The sequence below is a fragment of the Aulonocara sp. 'chitande type north' Nkhata Bay genome, linkage group LG10 (genome assembly GCF_057382095.1).
Source record: "Aulonocara sp. 'chitande type north' Nkhata Bay isolate Kocher_YH1m ecotype deep benthic linkage group LG10, A_spYH_male_GT1.1, whole genome shotgun sequence".
NCBI lineage: Eukaryota > Metazoa > Chordata > Actinopteri > Cichliformes > Cichlidae > Aulonocara > Aulonocara sp. 'chitande type north' Nkhata Bay.
In genome coordinates this window covers 4,102,122-4,108,867 of record NC_141353.1, presented here as the reverse complement: position 1 = coordinate 4,108,867, position 6,746 = coordinate 4,102,122, and the positions used below count along the sequence as shown (strand labels likewise).

The window sequence follows — 6,746 nt, the reverse complement described above, 5'->3', positions numbered from 1 at the left end:
ATTTGAGCTCTTGGAATATTTTAATCCTTCACAATTTTCTCACGTTATCCCAACACGATTCAATAACTTTTACCCAATACTACTTGGTCACTTAAATACTACATGTTATCTTCAAATTACATTTTGCTATTATATTCTAGTATCAAATACACAATTTTCAAATGGAGGCCTTATAACAGATTGTATTGTTCTCTTCCAAGATGGTTGCTGGCATCCACCAGTAACCTTTCAAAACAAAATGTCTAATTTCACTGCATTGACAGTAGGTAAAGAATTAAACTGACATTACTCCTCCACTGAATCTATATAAATCAACAGTTAAATAATGTCAGTTCTTCCGTGTTCTCTGGAATCAATCACAGTAAAGAAATTAGACTGTTTCTTTTGAAAAATGTTGGGAAAGAACAAATCAAAACATTCTATTTAAGGCCTCTAACGTCAAGATTCAGTTAAACAAAAATTATAACTAAACAATTTGAGGTAATGTTAGTTTCCATTAACATTAAATTAGGTTACTGAATTGGCAAACACCTTCCTATTAACATTACCCATTTTACCCCAATAACTAAAGAAATTAGCACTTGCAGGTCAAAACCTTTATTCAAGAGACGCAAAAATAACATTGATACAGTGACTGTCAAAAATTACAGCACTGATCATACTGTGACATCTTGGTTCAAAACAGCACACTTAGAAATATTCAACGTTCTTTACTTCAACTGAATGAAATTGAAAATACCATTTCACACGACCCATATGGGATATTTAGACTGTATAACTGTTCACGCTACATCTCTTCACTAGTAAAAGAAAGAAAAAATACAAAGACAAATTTAAAAATGCTGCCAAACAGACAAACAGAACTTGTACAGAGCAAAAGGAAAAACAAACAACAAAAAAAACGGCTTGTCCTCATGGCAGTTGCAGAGTATATAAAAATGAACCCTGCGATCCGTTCCTGGAATTGAGCTTCAAAAATGCAGCAGAACAAGTGTGAGATTTAAATGTCCTCTCACCTAGAGCTGGTCACCTCACATGCATAACAGTGAGCTTCGTTGCAGGAGCAGTTTTGTCTTAGTTGTGAGCTTTTCTTGAGAGCTGAGTTGCATCCAACTCCATTACCACCCTTTGAATCACCTCAAAAGTGTAGCAGAGTTGTGATGGGTAACTCATGTTGAAGGAATAAAAAAGGTCCAAACAGCATGGCTACTGCAAAGGTCACGTTATCCAGATCTTGAAGAACAACATCAGAAAAGTCATTGCCTGCCGCATCCTCTGGAGACAGATGTTCATTGTGGTTTTCTCAATCTGTGCAGTGGCCTCAGTCAAGTCCTGGTTAAACACAAAACATTTCTTTAAGATTCCTTTTTAAACTCATCTCTTTTGAATCTACCAGTTCTAATGTTAGAGTAATTTAAACCAATGCAAGCAACATAGTAAATAGCTATAGCCAAAGAGTGGCCTGCCATGCTGCCATTCATGGTCTAACAGAGTTTCTAAGAGAGGGTGAAAAACATAATAATTTCAAATGCTTTACATTAGTTTTTGTTAGAAAGACACCGGCCCATCAGAAATCCAGGTTATGTCACTCAGAAGATGTTAGAATTTAGACTTTCAGCCCCACAATTTGGTTAGCTGTTGGTCAGTTGGTCTTTTTTTTTTTTTTTCAAACAAAAGCTAATGTAAATATTGGGGGGATTTTTCTTTGTTCACTAGAATGACAAATTTAAAGTTTTTTCACACTGATGTGACCCCTAATACAGGGGTGGGGGTGGGGCCTCAAGGGCCGGCGGCCGAGTTCACTACCAGGCCTCATGTGAACTTCAAATTATTAAAGAGGACTACTGGTCCTAACCAGTCCAATGAGGATCAAGTGGATAACTAAATGCATTTTTAAATGTTGCAAAGCCACAATCTACTCATAAAACACTCACCATGAACTCCTGCACCAAGATGTTGCAATTGTCTTTCACACAGATGCGGAGCACTTTGATGAGGGACTCCGAGCATTAATGTCATCCTAAAGTATTATAACAAAGAAAACAGAGATTTGTGAACTTTTCAGTAGCACAGAAGAAAATGATCCCAGACAAAAACTCTTGACTTTTTAAACCAGTCAACATGCAACACCAGCATCTACAAAGCAATATCAAAAGTTCCTGTTTGACATCAACTTTATGGATATATCGTTTCCAGAACATTTATTTTTTTAAAAAGATAAATTTTTCTCAGTGGGCCAGTAAATGCATGACGAAAATTATGGCATCCTTTTAGTGGAATCAGTACTCACAGGTAATAGTTGACGGTTTCAATGGATGTAGCATAAAAATCTTTTACTGACCTAATGCAATACATATACACTTTGTAGTTAAAGAATTTTAAAGTTCTTACTGTCATAATGGCAGCTACATCCATTAGCTTTGTGCCCTGTTCCCCCGATCACTTTGCAAACACTTTCAGCAGACTGCCAGAGAGAAACTCAGCTCCGTCAGAAACCTTGACTGTATGCATGGTTGGGATGCACTGGAATGCTGCATTTTATCTGAAATGACATAAAATTATTTTGAAATAACAGCAGGCACTGTGCTTGGTTAATCAGTAATGTTTTGTTGAATAAAAACTGTGTTTCCAGATCTTATGGGATTAAAAAAATCCAAAGATGTTTGTTTCTGATTTGCAACCCAACAACCCACAAGTTACAACCTCATTTCAGTTCAAGTGTGCATTAATGCGAGTCCAGTAATCACCTTTCTGGCAATACATACAGGTATAAGATAAACCTATGGCAGATTTTGGATTTCTCAGTTGTATTAATAGGGTGAGTATGCATGCACCTAATAATTATAAAAAACCTATTATAATTAAGTTACAGAAACGAAAATAGAATATACTTTCTTACCATAACACCTTGAACCCACAATCCATCAGCTGACTCCTGGTGAAATGCAGAATAGAGGTCGTCTCTCAATGTGCAGCAAAAAAAACAAAAACAAAAAGAAAAGGACAGCAGGTGAGGGCAGGAGGGGTAGGGATGTAAGCTAGCATAATGCCGCTGATGATATTAGCTAAAGCTGTTCAATGTCCAAAATCTCACTAACACCACGGTGCAGTAAATACACAATGTAACTGAAGAGTCAGTTGGCAAATCTATTCACACAGAAAACCAAATTATGTTATGAGTGCCTCGTAATTAGGTTTAATGTGATATTACGGCTCTTGTGCCAAAGACAAATTCAAATGAAAAAGCGCCAATTCTTTGACAACAGATAAAACAGCAAATAAGCTAACGGCTCTTTTTTAGCATGTTACATGGCGACACTCTAGACGTTTAACTACATTTGGCTGAAATATGGTAAAAATTAATTCAAAAAATCAAGACATACCAAAAACGTAGAGTTGGCTGCTCGACTTGACTGAGATGGATGCCTTTTTTAAACCACGATCCAAAGCCCGCGAGATGAAATCACGCGTGGTTTCACGAGATTTAACGTTGCTATCTTATTGACTTACTTCACCTGAACATGATATGAACAATTTAATACACCCTTTCTGCATATCATGTAGTTTTTACACTATATAGTTACATTTAACTTTAAAACATGAGGCAATTGTGTTAAATACATGCAAGATGCTTACATAAATCCAAGAGATGGCCAGTCCCTTTTTTTCAGTGTAGGCCGTAGAGTGATGTAGGACACATGTAGCTTTGGAAGATGGGTGCAACATTGACTGTCCAGCTCAGCTCAAAATTCAGTGTTTAGACATTTTCCTAGCTCTCCCATCTTCTTCTTCTTCATCCTCCTCCTCCCTTGGTCTCCTCCTCGAACCGCCTGGTACTGGGTTGGGGGGCAATAGCACAGGAGCATCCTGGCCATTGTCTCCATCGTCATCTGTGTCACTATCAGGAACACTTTCAGTGTCGCTCTCAGATCCCTCATCTTCCCACCACCTGATTTCATCAATAATTGGATCTTCTTCTGCTACATTATTGTACACGGGTTGTTCTATTTCTAGAGGTGGATTTCTTTCTGTGTAATCTCCTGCTCCCATCTCTGCTCTATTAATGACCAATGGTCGTTCTATCTGTTGGGGTGGATTTCTTTCTATGTTATCTCCTACTCCCATCTCTGCTCCATTAATGACCAAGGGTCCTTCTATTTCCTGGGGTGGATTTCTTTCAATGCCATCGCCTACTCCCATCTCTGCTCTAAAATTTTCCCAGGGTCCTGCTATTTCCTGGGGAGGATTTATTTCGATGCCTCCTACCGGAACATCAACTGCCTCCTCTTGTTGTGGCAGTTGATTATCAACTAAACCACGCAACTGATTGATTTCAATCCAGGGGAACATCCTGTCAACTGCTCTAAGATTTCCCTGTTGCAGCAGTGCCAAAAGCAGCTCATTGACTGCTAGTCCTACACCAACATGGTTTTGTTCACCATCGTCATGGTTTTGTGAGCCGTCTCCTCTATCCATTTTTTGAAAACAGTCTGCTTTAATAGACTGGAGGAAACTGGTCGGTACAGCTGTCAAACTTTAGCTGATTGGTACAGAACTTTTAAAATGTCCTTGAAAAAGAGTTTAAATCTCTTTAGGAAACTGTTTAAAAACACGAAGCAAATGTGAACTAATCGCAACTGATTGCTGTGAGGAACACTGCGAACTAACGGCTATTTAAGGATATTCAGATCAAAGTCAAGATTTTGATTGGTTGTGCTTTGAGCTGACTTTTGTGACGTCATCGAATTTGGTTCATTGTGATGACGGTCAACGTTCTGCTGATGAAAAAATGTCGCCGGTGACTGAAACTTTTACAGGAGAAGCATTTCCCACAAAGCCTTGAATGAATTATAGTGACAGAAAGGGGCCACAAGATGACGCCATTTTTCACGTAGTAATTCGCGCCTCAGAGACGTCGTTATTTTTCAAAAAGAAAAAAGAAAAAGAAAGAAAGAAAGAAACAGCAACAACTACTAAACAGAATTTTTACACGTTCATTGCACATTTGTAGGAATGTTTAAATATTTACTTTTTATTAATTACTTTTCATTTTATCTTTATTTTTAAAATCACTGTGCACTGGCAGACCGGGGAGGTGGTCCCCATCTTTAAGAAGGGGGACCGGAGGGTGTGTTCCAACTAAAGGGGGATCACACTCCTCAGCCTCCCTGGGAAAGTCTATGCCAGGGTGCTGGAAAGGAGAGTTCGTCCGCTAGTAGAAACCCTGAAGACCAAACCGCTGTTGACTTAGCATGATCTGTTCTCGTACCTTGTCTGTAAAGTCAGCGCATACACGGCGCACCAGTTTCGCCGTTATAAATCTCTGGAGGCGCACATCCAATTCACCAAGGACTGGGTGCAATTGTGAGTACGCCGTCATTCAAACCAAGTGAAGTCAGCTTGAGTACTACGAGTAAAATGCGTTTGATTTCCCTCCGAACATTCAGATTAGTGCAGCATAAATTCATTCATGAGGGGAAATTACAGTGAGAACGTGTGGAAGCTCTGTTAGATGGATGCCATAGTGAGTTCAGTGCACTGATGTGACATTGTCCTGAAGGATTTAGTTATTCTCTATGGTTAATGAAATTACACTAATTAATTCATATTTATTATAAATAATCCTAATTACACATCTTGCTTCCGTGTTTGTGTGCTGTGTCACTAAATACATTTTAGTGACACATTTTATTTTAGTTTTATACATTGATTAATGACCTGCAGAATCGCCTGCAGGTCCCTCTGTTGTCAGCATGAAGCTGTAAACATTCATTCTTTGAATCTCCACTGGAGAAAATCTACATGTATACAGAGGGAATGCAATCCACGCTTCCCGACACATGTTTCTACTGTATATCCTGACCATTTACTATTTCCTTCCCACCCATATCTGGTGTATTTGGAATAAAATATTCTCATCTACTTCATATTTCATTATATTTTTATTCTACTAAGTTTCTTCTCAGAATATGATAATATAAAAAAATTACTGAACATAAAATGATTTGTTTATTATAGTAAATTAATCTATTATAGTAGAATATAGTAAATGATAGTAAATTAAACTAATCTATAGATGCAGAAAAACTAGATCCTCAGTTACTGAAAAGGTTATCTAAGAAATCTAAGGTACTGGAGAAAGAGATTTCAGTTTCATTTTACTTAATGTATTTTATGAGTATCATTATTATGCTTTAACAGAGAAAGCACATTTAAAAGCACTAAAACTGAGCAACTCTGTCGCAAACGTTGAGCAATACACTCTCTGGATCATCTCGAAACCTGGGTTTGAATTAAAAGATCCCTGGGTAAGCTAATGGCTACCTTTTCTGCAGACAGAGATAACACTTGCGTCCGTGTTGTCTATGTTTTTTGTGGCGTTCCTCAGGGCTCGGTTCGCTTTTATTTTCAGTGATATGCTGCTACTCAGCCAGTTCTTTTACCGTATGGGCGTGCTGCCCCTAGTTAAAATATTATACTCATATTTCTAGGAATACAGGACTATTGCAGTTCTTAAAGCATAGACAGACAAAATGAGAGCATTTTGCTTATTTTTTTAAGGGGGATGGACGTTAAAATAGATATTTAGCCATAACACTACAATATATTCCCCACAAATCAAAGTCCAACATTTTCTTTATTTAGTTTTAATCAGGAAACAAAAAACAGGAGTAAAAATAATAATCTATTGCTCCTAAAACAGTAACAGTTATAATATTCATCTAGCATTGCATATAGTATTTTTA

General features: G+C 37.7%; 1 long non-coding RNA gene across 3 annotated transcripts; it reads right to left on the bottom strand.

Moving 5' to 3' along the window:
• Positions 1–581: 581 nt before the first annotated feature.
• LOC147320057 (uncharacterized) lies at positions 582–3,673 on the bottom strand. Of its 3 annotated transcripts, none has more exons than XR_015131201.1 (5): positions 3,637–3,673; positions 2,900–3,515; positions 2,392–2,542; positions 1,935–2,020; positions 582–1,332 (listed from the first exon to the last, which is right to left on the bottom strand). It is a non-coding gene; the product is annotated as an uncharacterized LOC147320057 (long non-coding RNA). The 3 variants fall into 3 exon arrangements; XR_015131200.1 differs by having other exon boundaries at positions 2,900–2,935; positions 3,384–3,670; XR_015131199.1 differs by having other exon boundaries at positions 2,900–3,670.
• Between the last annotated feature and the right edge of the window lie 3,073 nt (positions 3,674–6,746).